Genomic DNA, 20,727 nt, shown 5'->3' with positions numbered 1-20,727 from the left:
ACTTAATGAATAAAAATTAAAAAATAAATATAAATTGGAATATATGTAAATATCTATGCAGGTGATATTAACTAAACATTGTACAAATATTAATGAAAAACTATAGTTTCTATAATTTATGAGATATGGCCTAATACATGTTGGATATATCCAAAAAAAGATTTATATTCATAAATCTCACAATTTTTCAACATCTTTAATGTATCTTTTTCTTTATTAAACCTTTCATTCTCTTTTATAATATTTTTAGAATTGCACTAGTGTACTATGCAGAGCTAGCCTGTCCATAATAATATTCTTTATTTTTTATAGATTCAAACATTTTATATAGTTATGATGTCAAAATCATAGTAGTTCCTGACTCCTTACCTGTGGTGGTTGCGTTCCAAGATTTCTTATTGATGCCAAAATGGCAGATTGTACCAACCCCTAAATATACTATGTTCTTTTCCTATATATACATATCTATGATAAAGTTTAACTCATAAATAGGCACAATAATAGAGAGCAAAATAGAGTAAGAACACCAAGCTATCATCAACTAACAGAAACATCAATTTAAACAACTTATGAACAAAACAATCTTCACAAGAGCCAAGAAAACTAGGTGAGGGATCAGTGTCTGGTTTTACTAGCATCATCCTAAAAGACATATTGAATAAGGCAGGAAGGACTTGCATACAAATCCAAACAGCTTATCAGGAAGAAAGAGAAGGAATAAAGAACCAGTACCAGGACCAGCAGAGTGAAGCTCAGTAGTGGGAAGATGTCCATGTCCTTGGCAGTGCCTATGGAAACAACCTTTAAATCACATGAACCACGCAACCTAGGCACTGCTTCCATCACAGGCAGCACAAAGCAAAGAAAGGCGCCATCCACTAAAGGGCAGATCTTCCAAGTAAACACAGAATTTCCGGACCACTCATGATAAAATGCAATACCAAGAAGAACCCAATGTCTACTGTCCTCAGGCCAATCCCTTTGCACAGAGACTCTGAACCCACCTCGGTGCTAGATGGAGGTGGGCTTGCATTTTAACCAGCATCACCTTGGGCTGAAACATCCATCCTCAAACCACAGCATCAGGAAGGTCACAGAAAAGTGGAACACATTAATGCTCCTGTGCTTCCTTGGTCCTGGCAACCTGTGGGCTCTGGGTGAAGCCCAGCACTATGGTGTAGATGCCCATGGATTTTGCACTCCAACCCAAGGCAGAACAACACAGAGAGCCTTTGCTTGGCCATAGTGGGGAGGGGAGTAGACACAAGTCATTGATTTTGAACCCAGGACTGCACCCTTAATGCCAGGTCAAGTGATGATTAGAAATCTTTAGCATCTCATAGGAGCAGCAATTGTGGATAAGGGATTTGGACTCAATCTCATCCCAAGAAGAGAATTCCAGAGACAGAATATCTTTTTAAGTATTCCTCTAGTGTGTGTTGAGAAACTCCATGGCTACTGATTTGGGCAAACTGTGGGCTTGGGGCACAGTCTAGTGCAGGAACAATGACAAGATACCAGCTGCAGACTTGCATAAAACATGGATATAGGGTGCCAACTTGTGTTGAAACAGCAGCAGTATTCACAGGCCCAGTGAAAATAATTAAGAGTCTGGTTAGAATTTTTGAAAGGTTGGGGGAAAAGATAGCCATTATGTATGATCTGTTTGATGATTCCCTGTTCCCCTGAAAATAGTATCTAGATGGAAAATAATCAGTCCTGAAAACTAGTGATAAAAAATGCCAACCCCAATCAGCCTAACCTTGCTTTACCTGCCATCACTATTCTCATGCTCAGTGGGTGCTCTGTAAAACAAGAAAAGAGGGGTTGTTGCTGTCTGTTTGCCAGTATCTTGTTGAGGAGTTTTGCAACTATATTCATTAAAGGGATTAGCCTATAGTTATTTTTTTTGGTTGGATCCTTGTCTGGTTGTAGAATTCAGGTAATACTCAAATCTTGGAAGCAGTTTATATGTCCATCAACATGCCAATGGATAAAGAAAATATGGTATGCTCTGACATAAAGAAGGATAAACAAGTCATTTGTAGGAAAATTGATGACTCTTGAGACTGTGATGTTAAGTGAAATAAATCAGACACAAAAGCTTAAATATCACATGGTTTCCCTTTATGAGAAACCTAAAATATAAAGAGTAAAATAAAAGATATATAATAAGAAGCAGAGAGATAGATCTTTTTCTTTTTCTTTCTTTTTGTTTTTTGTTTTTTTTGGTACCAGGGATCGAACTTGGGTCTTCACACTTGTGAGGCAAGTGGCAGAACCACTAAGCCAAATCCCCGGCCCCAGATAGATCTTTTTCAAAAGGGAAGGGAACAAGCAAGTAATGGAGGGAGGGGGAAGGGAAAGGAAGAGGATGAAACATAATTAAGATTGTTAATGTACATGTACCAACTCCCCACAAGGAATGTAAACATTATGTATTACAAACATGTCATAACAAACAGCCAAATAATGAAGGCTAGAATAAATAGCTATAGGAATGAGAAAAATCAGAAATCCTTCAGCTAAATATAAGAAAAATTAAAATGAAACAGAATACATTATTAGTACAGATGAAACAAGAAAAAAATAACAACTAACTTGAGGACGTCATTATAAAAACAGAAGAGAACAAAGTAAAAAGAATGACTAGTAATGAAGGCAGTTTATATGAAATATATGACAGCATTATACAATCAATCACTTCTTTTTTTGTTCAATAAGTTTATTGGTACATTTTAGGTATACAATATGATGACATTTATCATTGAGAATTTGTACCTTGACATGATATATCTTGGTTCTTATTTTTAACCAATTCTCCTGCCCTCCCTTCAACCCCTCCATCCCTCCCTACTCACAAAGACTGTGTTTCCATTTTTTCCTTTTCTCATATTTATTTCTTTTCTTTCTTTCTTTTTCCCTACCCCTCTCATTTCCCTTTCCCCTTTGGACCTTTTCTTCCTATTTCACATCATCTAATATACATTTTGATTCTTATTTACACTTCCAGTGTAAATAAGAAATGTTGTATCCAGAAAAAGTCACATAGAAATGAAGGAAAAAGCAATGAATTCCCAGAAAAACAAATGTTGAGATCATTTAATACTACAAAATTTGTTGTATAAGAAATACTCAAAAGACTGTAAACAGAAAAGAGATTGCAATGAGTGAGAAAAAACATTTAAAGGTACAAAACTCACTGGTAAGGATAAAAGAAATACAAATTTAGAATTGCTATTATGAAGAATAAATTAAGCCATTAAGAATTTAGACCAAAATACAAAACTATTAATAATAAGAAGAACATTAATAGATTAAGAAGTAATGTAATGAGATGAAAAATGGGACATCAAAAATTTTGGATGTGGAAAATAAAAAAAGTAATAGCATTATTTTGAATTAGTATATCTTGGGATTATTTTTGTGTCTTTGTGATCCTATTATGTTGTTATTTCAAATGATCTCGTTATAATCAAAAATCTTTTTGTGCAAGTCTCAATGTGATCACAAAGCAAAATCTGTAATGGGCATAACAAAAATAGTAAGCAAGGAATCAAGACACATTACTTGAGAAAATCATTTTATCATAGATAAAAACTGTAAGAAAGACAGAAATGAAGAAAGTAACTACAATTAAACTGGGAAATAAGTAACAAAACTGCAGTAGAAAAACTTTGCATACTGGCAATTGCATGTAAATGGTTTAAAATTCCCAACTTAATGAATGACACAAAATGATTAAGTTGTTTTTTTAAAGTATCCAGCTAAATGTTACGTACAAAAAATCTCATCAAGAGAAACCACCAACAGAGCTAAGAGACACGCTACAATGTGAGAAAAAATTTTTACCAGCTGTTTCTCAGACAAAGGTCTACTATCTAGAATATATAAAGAACTGAAAAAAATCAGAGCTCCCAAATATAAAGACCGAATTCAAAAATGGGCATCTGAAATGAACAGACATTCCTCAGACAAAGAAGTAAAAGCAGCAAATAAACATATGAAAAAATGTTCAACATCACTGGTCATTTGAAAGATGCAGATGAAAACAACACTGAGATTCCACCTCATCCCAGAAAGAATGGCTGCTATCAAGGAATGAACCGATAACAAATGCTGATGGGGTTGTGGGGAGAAAGGAACCCTTCTTCATTGTTGGTGGGAGAGCAGACTGGTGCAACCACTGTGGAAATCAATATGGAGATACCTCAAAGAATTAGGATTAGAAGTCCCGTTTGACCCAGCTATTCCTCTGCTACGTATTTTTCCAAAAGAATTAAAAGAATCATACCACAGTGATATATGCTCACTCATGTTTATAGCAGCACAGTTTATAATAGCTAAAACTTGGAAACAGCCCAAGTATCCATCAACTGGAGACTGGAATGAGATACTAAAGACATTTATAGCTAACTGGATACACATTGAGGCCATAATCTTAAGTGAAATAAATAGAGTACACGTGTAAATACCAAGTCGTTTCTCTGGTGTGAAAAACTAAAAGTGTAAATAAGGATCAAAATATATAATAGATGATTTGAAATAGGAAGAAAAGGTCTGAAGGAGTAGGGGAAGTGGGAGGGGCAGGGGAAAGGAAAGAAGGGAGAAGAAAATATATGAGAAAAGAAAAAAAAATGGAAAAAAAGTCTTTGTAAATAGGGAAGGTTTGAGGGGGTGAAGGAAGGGCAAGGGAACGGGGAAAAATAAGAACCAAGATACTCATGTAAAGGTACAAGATCCCAATGATGAATGTAATTGTATTGTATACCTAAAATGTACCAATAAACTTAATGGAAAAAAATCTCATCTCACCTCTAAGAAGACATATAGACAACAGGAATGAAAAAGATATTTCATGATAATGGAATCCAAAAGAGAGCAAGAGTAGTTGAATTTATAGCAGGTAAAACAGATTTTAAATCAAAAGCAATAAAAAAATACAAGAAAGGGCAATATAATGATGAAGGAATCAGTTCAGCAAGAGGAAATACCAATTCTAAATATATATGTCTCCAATATTGGAGCACCTGAATAAAAAAAAGTGTTGGCAGAACTAAAGTGAGAGATGGACTCCTTTACTACTACTAGGTTACTTTATTATCTCACTTTCAGCAATAGATATATCATCCAAATCAATGAACAAAGAACAAAACTTACACTTTAGACCAAATGGACCTAAGAGATATATAAAAATCATTTTATACATCAGCTGTAAAATAAACATTCTTCTCAACAGTACATGGAATATTCTCCAGAATAAACCATATATAGGCCCAAAAGTAAGACTCAATGAATTTAAAAAAATCATATCAATAATTTTTCTGTTAGTTTCAATGGTAGTTTTCAATAATAACAATTTTTGAAAGTAGAAACATAGAATTAACAATACACTCCTGAACAACCAATGGCTCAATGAAAAAATTCAGTAGAGAATTGAAAAATAATAATATAAAGGGGGACGGGGAAGTAAAACTTGCTGCTGCTGCTCCTGCTGTTTGATGTTTTCTGCCTGCCCTGCCACACAATGGACTGTTTCTCCTCTGTGATGCCCCTTGTCATGCTGCCCTGCCTTGAAGTAAGACAACTATGGACTGAAACCTCTAAAAATTGCGAGCTGAGATAAATCGGTCCTCCTTTAACTTGTGAGTGTGTATATTTTGTCCCAGCAATAAGAAAAGTAACTAAAATATATTTTGCTACTGAGAGTGGGGTCTTAACTGTGATTATATTTGATCAAGTGGTTTAGGTTTAGGATCCTTTGGAACTGGTTTGTGAAAAGAGTTTGGCAAAGTTTAGAGATGCCACTGAAGAAGCAGCCCTGAAATGCTGTAAGCTGAACTTGATGAGGGATTCTGATTAGAGCTCAGAAGACAAGAATGCTGATAGAAATGCATCTGGTAAAGCCCAGGCTCAGAAGATTTTAATTAGGAACAAGAACTGCATTGGCATTAGACTCCATACCATGTATGTTTTGCTTTGACAGGAAATTTGTTTGCATTTTACTCATGTCCAGAGACTTTTCCTGAGATTGAGATTAAAGGCAGTGGACTAATAATCTGGTGGAAGAAATTTGAAGGCAGTCTAACATTTGAGGTGGTAGCATGGCTACTGTTGAAAGGCTTTAGCAAGATCTATGTTAAGAATCAAGAGCAAAACGTCCAGTAGAATGATTTAAAATGTTTTGAATTGGCCAAAAGGAAGTTTAGGTAAAGTTGAAGCCTGCAAAGATGGAACAGAGGAGAACTTGCTTGCTGAAAAGGAATAGGATAATAGAAGAGATGGTCTAAAGACAGACAAGAAGCAGCAGGACTCCACCCTTCACAACCTCAAAATTTCAAAGGAAAAAGATTTTGCTTTGAGAAGATAACCCCAGAGCACCAACTCCAGAATGTTGGCAGCCTGGAGAATTTGTTCCTCCAGATTTGGTTCATAGTGCTCAGCAATCCAGAAACTCAACCTTTGCATCCATGAGAAAAGGAAGCCTGGCTACTGCTTCAGCTTGCTGCAGACCCTGATGTCATCAACATGGTGCTGGTTTTAGTGGATTCAGAATACAAAATTTGAGGGCTCAAGAAGGCTTCTACCCAGATTTCACAAAAAGGTCTCTGAGGCCAGGCAGTGTCCCCTAGATAGGGCAGTGTGTGAAGCTGTGAATGTGAAGCTGAAGGTACAGTGGAGAAGCGTGGAAGATGGACAGTCTGAAAAAAAGTGCAAGGAGTGAGAAAAGGGAACCTAAGACAGAAACTGTTAGAGCTACAACCACCGATAGTGCTACTGGGTCAGAGCCACCCAAGACTTTTGGCCTTCGTATCTTGCCATAAATTTCCCCAGATGCTAGAAATAGAACTGTGGGACTTAATGTTTGCTCTGCTGGATTTTGTACTTACTTGCGGTCCATTCCTTCCTATCTCCCTACTTGCGCCTTTTGGAATACAAATGCATATTTTGTGCCATTGTATGTTGGAAGTGTCTAACTTTCTTTTCATTTTCACAGTGGGCTCACAACTAAGAGTTTTCCTTAAATCTCAGAAGAGACTTTGGATTTGGACTTTTCAGCAGCGCTGAAACTGTTAGGACTTTGACAACTGTTAGAGATGAACTAAATCCCTTTTGCACAAAGGGATGAGTATGAGTCTTTTGGAGGCCATGTGGATGTTCCCTCAGAACCACATGCAGTCATAGGTAGGGAGGTTTGAAGGTGGCTGGATTAGGGTGTGTGAATGTGGATTAATGGTGTGATGTTGGGATTAAAGGTGTGGATACCCCACCTTGAGTGGGAATGTTGCTAATCAACAGGTTTACATCCTGAATATAAATGGAAGGAAGGTAAACTTGCTGCAGTTAATTCTGCCACTGCTGCTGCTGTTGCTACCTTTTCTGCCTTCTGCATTCCACTTCATGTATTGTTGATTCTTCTCTGAGGTCCCCTTCTGCCATGCCACCCTGTCTTGGAGCCAGTGTGAATTGAAACCTCTACAAACTGTGAGCTGAAATAAACCTTTCCTCCTTTATCTTGTGGGTATTGGGTATTTTGTCCCAGCAATGAGAAAAATAACTAAGACACATAGGTAATACAATTCTTGACTACTTTTCTCATCTTATCTCTGCCTGTGTTTTTCCACCTTTGCATATTCTGGAAATACTGTTCCTCTTTATATTTTAGGTTCACTCCTACTGTTTAGGTCTCAGCATATTCTGTGACACAACAGTAGATTTCTATTCTCCTGTATCTTCATAGTTAATGCTTTCTCATCAGACAGTTCCCATTTTAACTGTCACATCTTCAGATATTTTTTCTGAACATTTTCCTTCATGTATACTAAACTTGGAATTGAGTTTTACTACATTATTATATTTTGTTCTCCATCAAACCTGGACTTAGCTTTCTTATTTGTCCATTTATTTTGTTTTTGTTTTCTCCTCCAAAAAGGAAATAAAAAAAGAAAGAATGAAAGCAACATGAAAATATGACCATTCTAATCGATAATGCAAAATAGGAAGAAAAGGTCCAAAGGGGTAAGGGTAGTGGGAGGGGCAGGGGAAAGGAAAGAAGGCAAAGGAAAAATGATGAGAAATGGAACAAATGGAAACAAAGTCTTTGTAAATAGGGAAGGGTGGAGGGGGTGAAGGGAGGGCTAGGAATGGGGAAAAAATAAGAACCAAGATGCATTATGTAAAGGTACAATTCCCTATGAGAAATGTAAATGTGTTGTATACCTAAAATGTACCAATAAAAGAATTTAAGTAATAAAAAATAATAGAAAATATGGCCATTCTTTCACCAAGGTTACATCACACAAAATAGTACTTGTCCTTACATAGGTCTTCATAAAATATTTATTCAATGAATAAAGTGATTGAATAAATGATTACTCTGTCCTTGTATTTCAATGCATGTTTTCTAATATCAAAGGGCAGATTATAGAACTAAAGCGTTAATAATATTAATAAATGTTAAATGTTATAACTTTTTTAAATTGTCGGAGGAATATGGAGAAGGAAGCAACATTCTGCAGATAGGAACAAAGAAGCTTCACAAATGCATTAAATACATAACTTATCTTAACAAGGCTTACTTAAAAGCAGAAGAAGGGCAACAGACATAAGGTATAAAATAATTAGTTTTTGGTGAAGATATGAAGGAGGTCAGAGAAACTGAAAAGGGGGATATTTTGGTGTATTATCAAGTCAAATTATAATTGGTATGCTAAACAATGTAGATATTATCCTAGAGGTAATTAATTCTAATAAAAGCACACAAACTTCAACATGATAGTTGTGTATTAAAGGTGGAATTTAAACGTTTAATATGTTTACAAAATTTCCCTGAGTTCTCATAACCAGGTTTGACAGTAAAAAGAATGTAACTGGGTAGAAAAGTAGGGGAAAAGTTGAGGAAAAAGCTAGAAAGAAATGCTAGTGAGGACAGTCTTCTGTAGAACAAAACTGACTGCATAGTTCCTGTATCTTCTCCTGTTCATGTACACCCATGTCTCCAGAATGTGTGCAAAGACAACAGGGTTAAGGGGAAGACCTAAAATTTCTGCAGGATGTGGATAAGGGGAGAAAAGATTGAAAAAAAGAAAGCTTTGATGTTCAAATAAAAAGAATTACACTAAAGACATTCTTGAAAGAAAAATTAAAAATATATATTCCAATGCAAGAGAGAGAGAGGTTACATAGAATGCCAGATTTCTCTACTTGTTTTAGAACTTCTAATAGCAGATAAACTCATTGCATGCACTACCAACTAAGCACTCAATATATTTTTTACAGAACAATCAATGTACATATTTAATCAATGCACATTTTTAAATTTATATATATTTCATTTATATAGCTGTAAGGCAGGCGGAGAAACCACTGAGCTAAATCCCCGGATAGTTGTATATTTAAGTATAAATACATACATAAAATTTGGTGGCTTTTTCCAATATGGAAAAAAATGCCAAAAACAAAAGTGAATTTTCTACATCTTTAATTGAATCAACAAAACAAGTGCAAATCTGACATCTGACTGTGGCTTGGTGAGTTTTGTAAACTATTTAAACATCTCTTCATTTAGTTGGAATTGGTGAATGAAAAGCAATTAGCAAAGTAGATTTTCATGTGAAGATTAAGGATAACTAAGTCAGATAAAGATACTTTAGAAAGACCAGATAGGAACATTAATTAGCTTGGGAGGCAATACTACTATTTTTCATAAATTTAAAGAATACTAGACTTGGTAGGCTGCATGTAAAGTCTTCCATTTTTCCTCTGTTGAGATGGAAAGCTACTCTGTTCTCAAAGACAGCTTTTTTCAATAATGGCTTTACTAGTGGACATGAAGAATAATTCATCTAATTGAAACTTAAAATATTATAGCTAGATAGAAAGTAATTACCTATTGTTATGGTTTGTCTTTAGATGTCCCCCCAAAGCCTCATGTGGCCATAGGCTTGATCTACAGTGTGTGAAGCTGGAACTGATTCATGATGTATTTCTAGGCTCAAGGGCACTAGGATTAAGGGCTTAAGTGCTACCTGCCCTAAGTAAGTCTGAATAAGATAAAAGGGACAGACACTGTTAACTTCTCTTGTTATCTTTGCTGCCAAGTGTGTTCCATGTTGTTTCTGCTCTGCCATGCCTATTCGTCATCCCTGCCTTGGAGTTGGCTGATTATGGACTGAAACTTCTATGAACTGTAAGCCAAATAAACCCCTTACCCTTTAACTTTGAGTGTCTGGTATTTTGTCTCAGCAATGAGAGAAAAGTAACTAACACACCTATGATACAAACTAGCCAGGTTCCTTAGAATAACATCCATATCATTACAGAAAGTGCTATGAAATTATTAAAGACCGTGATCATCAAGACAACTATTTACATTTTATGTGTACTCTCAGAGTTTGATAGGGTGCATAAATAGGAGTAAATAAGAACAGAAAGGTAATACTCCTATTATATACAACATTGGCGAGATCCTACTGTGTCTCTTCTGACACCCCAGAATTTAAGAAGGATAAAGTGAGCTAAAGATAAGGGAAAATACATAACTGAATGGTTAGAAAATGAAAATTCTAAGAAAGGTTAAAAGGACCTATATTAGGCCAGAGACCAACTGGTTAAAGGTTTGCTATTAATAGGCATTTCAATTTAGAGGTATTTCACAGATTGTGGTAGCCAGCTGTTTCCCATTTTTTGTTTAAAGCATAATAGAGAAAAATGAATTTTAATAACAAAACAAGGGGAGAAAGAAAGAAGCTTTTGATAATGGAAAAGACTATTCAACATTAAATGGGCTCCAAAGGGACTTCAGAACATTGGAATTGTGGAAATCTTTTAAAAATAGAATTTCAAATATATAAGGCTGGGAGGTCAAGGAAAGGACAAGATGACCTTTTAAAATTATTTCCATGACTGTAATTCAAAGACAGTGCTACAAAGGAGGACAGTATGTCCATTATGCACTGAAAGGGAGGGTGTATAAAAGGGAAGTTAAAAAATAAGCAGAAAATCCGTACATATGTAGCATCATTTCTTGAAATTATTCACCTAATTTGATTGTACAAATATGTTCTTCATATGAAGGGGACAGAATCCATTTGTTTGTTTTTTATGCTGGGGATTGAACCCAGGTCCTTATATATAGTAAACATAGGCTCTAACATTGAGCTAAAAACCCAGCTGTAGTTAATTTTTTTCTTCCTATTTTACATACATATGTACAGGCATAAACATGTGCATACTCTTCATTTAAAAAGAAGAGAAAATCATTACTTCCAAGAGGGAAAATTATTTCTGATTCACATGAGATGGAATGTCTCAGATTATATAGAAGGAATGAACAAGTGAAAACTTTATACAACTACAGCTACTGACTCAACTCACCTCTGACAATGTGGAAAAGCTTTGGACTGAAAAATATAATTCTCAATCTTAGTTTGCATAAACATTTTGAAAAGATTTGTTAAAAATGCAAATCTATGGGTTGAGCTCTGAGAGATTTTGATTCAGTTGATCTGAGGTGGACCCCAGAATCTGTAATTTCCTGAAGATTTCAAGTGATTATAAAGCAAGTTGTCAGAAACAAAGATCTAGAAACTTTGGCTCAGGCTAATGTATATATTTATTCAATTTTTTTGTAATAAGTATATGTAATTAAATCATCTCCTCTATCAATATTAAGTTGTAAAGTCATTAGAGAAAAATCATATATAATAAAAATAATTATTGATCTGCTTTAAATTACCCACAAAGTACAATTTGATCTTGTGGGGTAGAAAAATTTGTACAATATGATAAATATTGTGTAATTTAACAAATATTTAGATGTACCAAGGCAAATATATCTAAAAGCAGTTTTGTCTTCAAAATATTGGTACTCTAGGATACTTAAAAAAAAAACTAAACAGCTTTTGTACTTCAAAGGAAACAAAACACATGAAAAAGCAACTGTTAGAATGGAAGAAAATATTTGGAAACCATACATCGAATATGGGGTTTGCTATGGGTTCAATATTTGTGTACTCTCAAAATTCATATGCTGAACCTTAATCCCCAATGTGATGATATTAAAAGGTGAGACCTTTGGAAGATGAATCCTTTAAGAGATGAGTAGGCCACATGGACTCTACCTTCATATGGGATATTATTGCCCTTATAAAAGACACTTGAGGGAGCCTGATACCCGCTTTGGCCAACTACCATGTGAAGACACAGCTAGAAGTTGCTATCTATGGAGGCATAAATCCTCATCAGACATTCAATGGGCTAGTGCATTGATCTCAGATTTTCCAGGCTCAAGAAATATTAGAAATAAATTTTTGTTATTGATAAATTTCCCAGACTATGATATTTTGTCATGGAACCTGAAACTGACTAAAATAAGTTTAATATTCAACTTGTATGAGGAATTTAAAAACTTAACAGCAAAAACCAAACAACCTGATTAAAAATGGGAAAGTCTCAAATATACCTTTTTCACAAGAAGACATGCAAATAGCCAACTAGTATAAAATGTTCTATATCACTAGTCATCAGGGATATGGAAATCAAAGCCATACTGAGATTTTACTTCAGTGAAGGAGGAATGTCTGTTATCAAAAATACAAAAATAATAAGTGCTGGTGAGCAAATAGAAAAAAGAAAATCCTTACATACTGTTGATAAGAATGTAAATTAGTGCAGCCATTCTGGAAAACAATGAGGAGTTTCCTCAAAACATTAAAAAGTAGGTCCAGGGATTATCTCAGCGGTTTCGTGGCCTGCTGCGCAAGCGCAAGGACCGGAGTTTGATTCCTGGTAACAAAAAAAACCCCAAAAAAACAAACCATTAAAAAGTACCACTATGATATGAACTAACAATCTTACTAGAAAGGTATATACAAAATCAATATGTCAAAGACTTGTAGTTGTATTCATCAATATGCACTACAAGTTTATTGCAGCACTATTCACAATAGCCAAGACATGGAAACAACCTAGATATCCATTAATTGATGAATCGATAAACAAAATGTAATGCATATACATAGTGGAATGCTATTCAGCTATAAAAATTATCAAATTTTGTCATTTTTGACAATATACATGGAACTAGAGATTATTAATGAAATAAACCAGACACAGACAAATACCACATAATCCCATTCATATATGAAATCTAAAATAGTTGATCTCATAGAATTTGACACAAAATGTGGTTACTTAAGCCTGGAGTCTGTTTTTAGGAAGGGAGAGATGGAGAAAGGTTTATTAAGGGGGGATAGGTTATAATAAGATAGGGGTAACAATTTCTAGAGTGCTATGGTACAGTAGGGTGATTATAGATAGTGATAACGTAGTGTTTATTTCAAAGACTAGAGAAAATGAGTTTAAATTTCTCACCTCAAAGAAATGATGATAAATATTTGAAGAGATAAATATGTTTATTTTGAATTAAATATTACACAATATATACACTTGTCAAAATATCACATGGTTCCTCATAGATATGTACAATTTTTATGTGTCGGTTAAAAAACAAATTTATTGGCAGAAGGCAAATACATTTATCAGATATTTTCTAACTATCTTAAGGTTGGACTCTATAAGGATTCTATTAACTAATGAACCCATTCTGAGCTACTCACTAACACGTCTTTCTGTTTGGAGATGAAGATAACTTCTCAGTCTGAGTATGAAAGAGAAATGGAAGTCAATCACTACATCACTAAGGAGAATAAAGAGCAGGTAGCCAACTCTGCTTTAACAATGCGAGTGGTGAATGGTGCTTTGAGGCGGTGTATATTACTGTAGCTGTTGTTAAGTACTGTGTGCACCAGCTCAAGGAACTGAACAGCAAGAACCTGGTTGAGTTTCCAAGGAAGACCTGGAGCTGCCTGAGGATGAGGAAAACAGGTTGGAGATCAAGTAAAGTATGAGCACCTCTGCAAACAAAGAAAACAAATCTTATGAAAGAAGGTTGAGAAGGTGAAAATCTCACATTGTCTTGTGTCTTTGCTCTGCTGGATTGTAACTGGCCCCTATGATTGGGCAGCCAGTGTAAAGCAGATCCTGAAAGTTCAGCCACTTCCAAACAGTACAGTATCTTCATTGTTGCCCCAAAGAACCTGGAGGTCAATCCCAACCACCTCCTTGAGCAGACATTATGTAGAAGGCCAAATGGAAATGACAAGGCTGACCAGGACCTCGTGCTGTCTGAAATTGTGTTGCTCTCTTCTGGCTTACCTCTTAAGGATCTCCTGACCCACTTCAACTGCATCTGCCACATGATCTAGCTTGTTCTAAGCACTGCTGATGATAAAGTGACAGCAGAGAAGCCAAGTGTTGCTGCTTCTGATGAGATGCCCCCTTTGGAGGGTGATGAGGATAGATCTTGCATGGAATTAGATTAGGAGTTTCTACTTGGAAAATGTGCCTCATTGTATCAGCACCTCACATTGTTCTCACAGCAGCCTTGAGTGGCACTGTCTTTCCTGGCTTCCTCAGCTGATATCTACTATCCTGTGTCAAAGGCAAGAAAGATGGCCCATCTCCTCCCTAATTTGATATCAGGGTTGGTTTTTGTGTATTTTGTTTTCTGTTATTATTGCTTATTTTGTTCTGAAATTAAAATATGCAAAGTAAAGAAGATGAAGTTTTTTTGTTTTTGTTTTTGTTTTCTTTTTGGTACCTGGGATCCAACTCAGGACTTTGAGCTTGCGAGGAAGGCGTGGCATCACTGAGCTAAATCCCCGGCCCAAAGAAAATGAAGTTTTATACCAAAAGTCATTTTAAAAACTGAAAGTGTAATTGAAATATTATCCAGAAATTTCACTGTTAGATATTTAGACCAAAGAAGTTTAATCAGTATATGAAAGAGTTATCTACACTCCCATGTTTATTGCAGTACTATTCACAATAGCCAAGGTATGGAAACATCCATGTTGATGATGGATGAATAAAGAACCCTTTGCATATACAGACAAAATGCACACACACACTGGACTATTACCCTGCAAATTATCCTAAGTGAAATAAGATGCACATAGACAAATACTGTATGCTCTCACTTTATGTGAAATCTAAAAAGTTCAACTGGTTGGCAAGGGCTGGAAGTTGCAACAAAAGGGATGATGATGTTGGTCAAAGAGAACAAAGTTTCAGTTTTATAAGATGAATAAGCTCTGGAGACCTAAAGTACTGCATGGTAAGTGTAGGAAAGAACAATACATTGTATATGTGAAATATACTAAAGTTAAATTAAGTGTTCTCAACAAGAGGTATGAGGTAACAGATATGTTAATTAACTGGATTGTGGTATGCTTTTCTATATATACATATATATATATTTGCATCTTGTCAACATTCACAATTTTTGTCAAATACACATCAATAAAGAGTGGTGAAGAAAGGATTAGCTATACTATACTGACATTAAGCTAATTATTACATTTCTAACTGTGGATATTAAATTGGTGGATAATCCAGAAATGAATATGCTTGACAACAGTGTTCCATATTAATCTTTTGTAACTGTACTTGTTAATAGTCGTAAATGTGTTGTGGATATTAAGTAAGATAATGAATGTGGAAATACCAAAAATAGGTGCTGCTACATTGAGAACACTCAGTAAGTGTTTTTTCTGAACTTAAAATTAAATTCTACCTATTTATAATGTCAACTGGCTTTCTTTTTCTTTGAAAGCCTATGTAAAATGTAATTACTAGTTTCTCAATTCTTCAATATCCTTCTCACAATAATCTTCTGTCTGTAACATCTCTTTAACACAGTGAGAGAGGCATCTTATGACATATGCTCACACCATAAGTTAGATTATAAAACCAATGGATAATTAAATGGTCATCTGATGTCCCTTTTCTATTTGAGTATTTTTTTTTATTTAGAGGTTTTGGGTCATACAAATTTGATTTTTTCTTTCAACTTTAAATTTCCACGTTTCTAAACAATTTTTATATTCTTATTTATGCCATTCATCTCAAGTTACAAATACCAGCTGATCAATTATCATGCCTTTTCAAGTAATTAACTTTCTCATTATGAACCAGACATCAAAAGAGAGTATGGAAAAGTGGTTAAGGTCATAGTATTGAAATAGTTTATACCTAGATTTGAAACTTTGTGACTATATTTAATAACTTAGTTTCTGTGGAGCATTTTATTAAATCTTCTCAAAGTTATATTTCTCAATTTAAATGAGTAAGTTATTACCCTTAACAAGATTTGAAAAAAACAAATACTAAAAATAAATTACTTATGACTGAATATTAGTTTAATTTGATATGCATTCTAAATCACCATTCCTAAATCACCTCTCCTAAATACCTTCCTAAATCACCTTCTCTGCTCCTAAATCACCTTCTTCACACATTTTTATTTACAGAAGAATCAAAAACACATAATGAAAAAATATTTGCAAACTTGGCATGTCAGCTGTTCATTATTAGGACCCTGTTTACACTTGTTATCATCAAACATTAATAGATTTGGTTATTGACATTAATAATGACAGAAGTATTATTTTTAATCTCAATGTTATTTCTAAAGTAATTTCTAACTAAAGCACAACTTAATCCCATCTCTAGGGGTAGGTTAATATATATTTAAACCTCACTAATAATTTTAAATAGGAACCTCTGCTTAGTGGGCTCCTAGAAAACACTTTCTAACTTTACTTTCTCATTCTTTCCTAGCTCTCATTCTTTCGTGAGTTCTAAACTCAAACTTTTCGCCTTCTTTGGAAAACAAATCTCAAATCCCTGCCATTCCCTCTTCAACATATCCATCAGGTTCTCATCTAGGTATCCTATTGTAAACACATGAAGGAGTTCCTCAATTTTAAACAAATTGAGAGAAAGGAGAAAATATTTTCAATTTTCTCTGTTTTTCACTGTTTCATGATTTTCTTTCAGTGATAAAACCCTTCAGGACATCATGTATTCATTAATTATCTTCCTAATACAAAAAAATTTTATTCTTCTTATCAGCTTAATCTTCCCAAAACAGTGCTATTGCTTCCTGTTAAATGATCTACTGTAGTATCCTGTTACTCACTACATCATGTCCAAATTTTATACTTAGTTTACAAGACTTCCTGATCTGGTTTAATCTATTCCATTCAAGGCAAAATAAGTAGCACATTAGCATTCCACAATTATAGCCAAGTCAGCATTTTCATCATTCCTTCTGCACATGTTTCATTCTTACACAGTCACCTTCTTAACTTTTACTATTTCCAAGCTTGGCCCATGCATCATCATTTTCAAGGTTGTCATCATTTACCTAGTTTCTACTTGCATTTTATTCTCTTTAATGAATTCACCATCCAGTTGCTTTCTAAATTTGTTTAATTTATGACAATAAAATCCTCCTAAATACATTTACACAAGTAAAAAAATGTAGAGATAATGGTGTTTATCCTTCCTTTCATCTTTTAAGCTACAATAACACAAGTGTCATATTGTAGGAGAGACAGTTTTGTAACTTCCACTGATGATATACACTAGAAGCATCATTCATTTGGACAAAAATGTCAATGTAGTCTCCCTATACTTTCGATCATAACAGATTTCTTCAAATTTCTCTCTCCTTTCTCTGTCTTTCTCTCTGTCTCTCTCTCTCTTTCTGTCAGTTTTGTTTTTGTTTTTTGTTTTTTTTTTGAGATGAGGTCTCACTGTGTAGTTTAGGCTGGCTTTGAATTTGCAGACATCCTTCTGCCTCAGTCTCCTGAGTGCTGGGATTCATGTGCCATCACACCCAGCTATTCAAATACATTTTTCTTGTGAAAACAAAATAATAAGTAACTATATTTGAATCAAAGTCCAATTATTGATAAAAATATGGCTATGAAATTTTAATATTCAAATATTAAAAAGCATTTTATACATAGATCTGTGTTTTGCTCCTGTTCTAATGTCTGTGAATCCACTATTTAGAAATAGAAATCTTAAAAACAATAAATCTCAAAAACTTGTAAAGTTTGAGTTTAAGTCAGCAGCTACTGAGATCTTCTGCCCCCCAACCTAAAATCATTCATACTACTATATACAGAAGGCTTTAAAGAAAGATTATCCTAAAATTCCTTCTCTGATGAATACAATGATTTTCAATAGGAAAGAACATAGAGGATCCTCAACTCACTCTTTCCTCAACTCCTTAGCTCTGATAAAAAATGTCAACATGAGCATTTTTCCATAATCAGTGAATTAGAAGTTATCAAAAATAAGTCACAACTTTGGTAGCCTTTCACTATAAGATGGTCTAGTGGTTGAGGAAGATTGATGGTTTCCTAGGTGTGTAATTTCCTGCCAAGAAACTCAAACATAGAAGTAAATAAATTCCTTTGTTTAGTATAATAAATTATGTACATAATTCAAACACATTTATTTCTTTTTCAAAATATAAATGCTCTTTCTCTATTTGTACCAGCTATTTGGAAATATATACTACAAGTATCCCTGGCTTTAGGTAGATTTCTTAAAACAGATTTTGGTATCTTTCATTCATTTTCAAATAAAATAATGTGAATTTGAATCAGCATTTACAGCTCTAAGAACATGAATACATTTTGATAGCTCTATTAGAATCCAGATATAAAAATAATGCTGTCATAAATTAATCATAAGGATAATTTTCCAACATTTGAGTGCATTTTATTTGATATATAAATTTGAATTCAGTGAAATACATGAGTATGCAAGGATTATATCAGAATCTTTGGTATATGTTTGTTCTAGTGAATAAGTTTTGTCTAAGACTTTATTTGGTGCTTACAGTTCTGATAACATATTAACATTTCAAATAAAGAACATATTGTGACACTGTGGAACTCAGCCTATTTTTTTTCCCAGGGAAAATTAGGAACAAGTAAAATTTTCAATTTTTCCTCAATGCTGAAAATATCAAGTATGAAACAGGGTCCTTACTGTCCTAGGAGAGGAAATTCTAGTCCTGAGAGGGTATTGTTCAGGGATAACAAGGCATTCTTGTCCTAGAAGGCAGGCTGTTCTCTGTCAGAGAGAGAAGAAAATGATTAAAGGGACAAAAAATTGACTGTCATGAGGCTAAAGTAATGCTTCAAACCTCTGGCTGCATTTATGCTCTTGGCTTGAATAGCCTTGACTAGTGTCCCTTAGGAAGTAGGATAGTTAATCTAAGAAAAACATGAATGTGAGAAAGTCTCATAGCAGAAAAGTTAAAAATTGTTCTGCCTTCTGTACATGAAAAAAAGTAAATTACATTATTTAAATTAATATAGTCTACAGTCTTTTCTATAGCAAGTTTTTCTGTTTTCTTTTTTTCCCCATTCATAAGCTTTTATTCATAAGCTTCTATTCATGTATACTTTTCCCTTTTGGCAATTTGTGGCTTCTTCATCATTTTGTAAAGAAGATAAACAATAAAAATAAAAACAAGCTAGGCATTCATGTACCATTTATCCCTTCAAAATAAATAGCATCACCTTAGTACATCCCTTCTTATGAATTCACAATTTAGTCTACATTTCTATTGGAAATTACTGCATGTCAACTGTGAAAAATACCCTTTACTTACAAAGTAAATTGTTTATGTTACAAACAGACTCAGAAAGGGCAGCAATTCCATAACTTCAAATTCAATGAAAGGAGAAATCCCATTATATTTTGGTAGCTTGGAAGCAAATTCTAACCAATTTTGCAGAATATTTATGCTCAAATCTAGTAATAGTAGAGTGGCAGACCCTACCTTTAGGCCAGCTTCAATGTAGCAATTATTAATAATACTAAAAACCTCAATGGTTTGAACAAATAGAATGCATTTTCTTTCTAGGATCTCAAAGTGCTTCTTCTAAATCATCTCATTTGTTCTCATGACATATTTTCATAGCGAAAAGAAAGCAGATATTGTGTGTAATTCTAATCTATACTTTACAAAACAGCCTTGAGAGAGTCTGGTGACATTCAGGCACTGAAACTTGTAGCTTATAGCCAATTGGGTGTGTGCCTGTTAGGCCAGCAGCTGGGCTCTCTAATGAATAAGAGCTGAGAGAAGAGTTGCCTTTATAGTAGGATTGAGTAAGTGAGGGATGCCTGAGGGATGCCACAGTGCATTTGAGGGATGCCTGAAATACATTATACTATATGATACATTAGCATATATTCTGTTTTGCTAAAGTTATTTCATAGTTAGGATTAACATGCAACATCCATAGCAACATTTATATTATTAGAATTAATGTATAAAACCACTCCCTAACAAAGTATTTTAGAAAAAGGTTATTGTTAATATTATTAATGATATTACATGAAACTATTCCCTACTGAAGCATACTATACGCTAATACATAAAATTTTACTATTACTTGTAGTTTAAACAAAACCATCCTGCAAATATAACTAGAGTTATACTGCAAATAGTATGGCTACTGCTCTGACAAACTGTTTCAGCAAAATTTTCATTAATTAGTATATAATGAAAGAGAAACAGTTAAGATTTTGATAAGACTTTCATTACTAAGCTGCCACTTATGATCCTAACATTAGAATAGGCCTGATGGAGAAAAAATAAACAGAGCCAAGGATTGTGGGCATATGTAGGGCTCCAAAATTGTAGAGAAATGGCAGTAGGAATAGGAAGGAGCATGTAAAGAAAAAAAATTATCAAAATGAAAGATGATGAAAATAAACAATGATATTTTTCAGAATTTTGTGTATCATTTAAGCCAGAAAAGAGATGTCTATAATTCTGGGTTTCATTGA

The 20,727-nt window shown here is 34.2% G+C and overlaps 1 long non-coding RNA gene across 4 annotated transcripts in view; it reads right to left on the bottom strand.

Annotated features, from left to right (window-relative positions):
* LOC106009238 (uncharacterized) overlaps nucleotides 1–20,727 on the bottom strand; it is a 601,717-nt gene that overhangs the window by 485,553 nt on the left and 95,437 nt on the right. The gene's annotated exons all lie outside the window — the stretch shown is intronic.

This window comes from Heterocephalus glaber, unplaced genomic scaffold, assembly GCF_053883595.1.
Source record: "Heterocephalus glaber isolate CG9 unplaced genomic scaffold, H.glaber_assembly_v1.0 deba00001504, whole genome shotgun sequence".
NCBI lineage: Eukaryota > Metazoa > Chordata > Mammalia > Rodentia > Bathyergidae > Heterocephalus > Heterocephalus glaber.
Note: the sequence above shows the minus strand (reverse complement) of the source record. Positions and strands in the feature narration are given on the sequence as shown.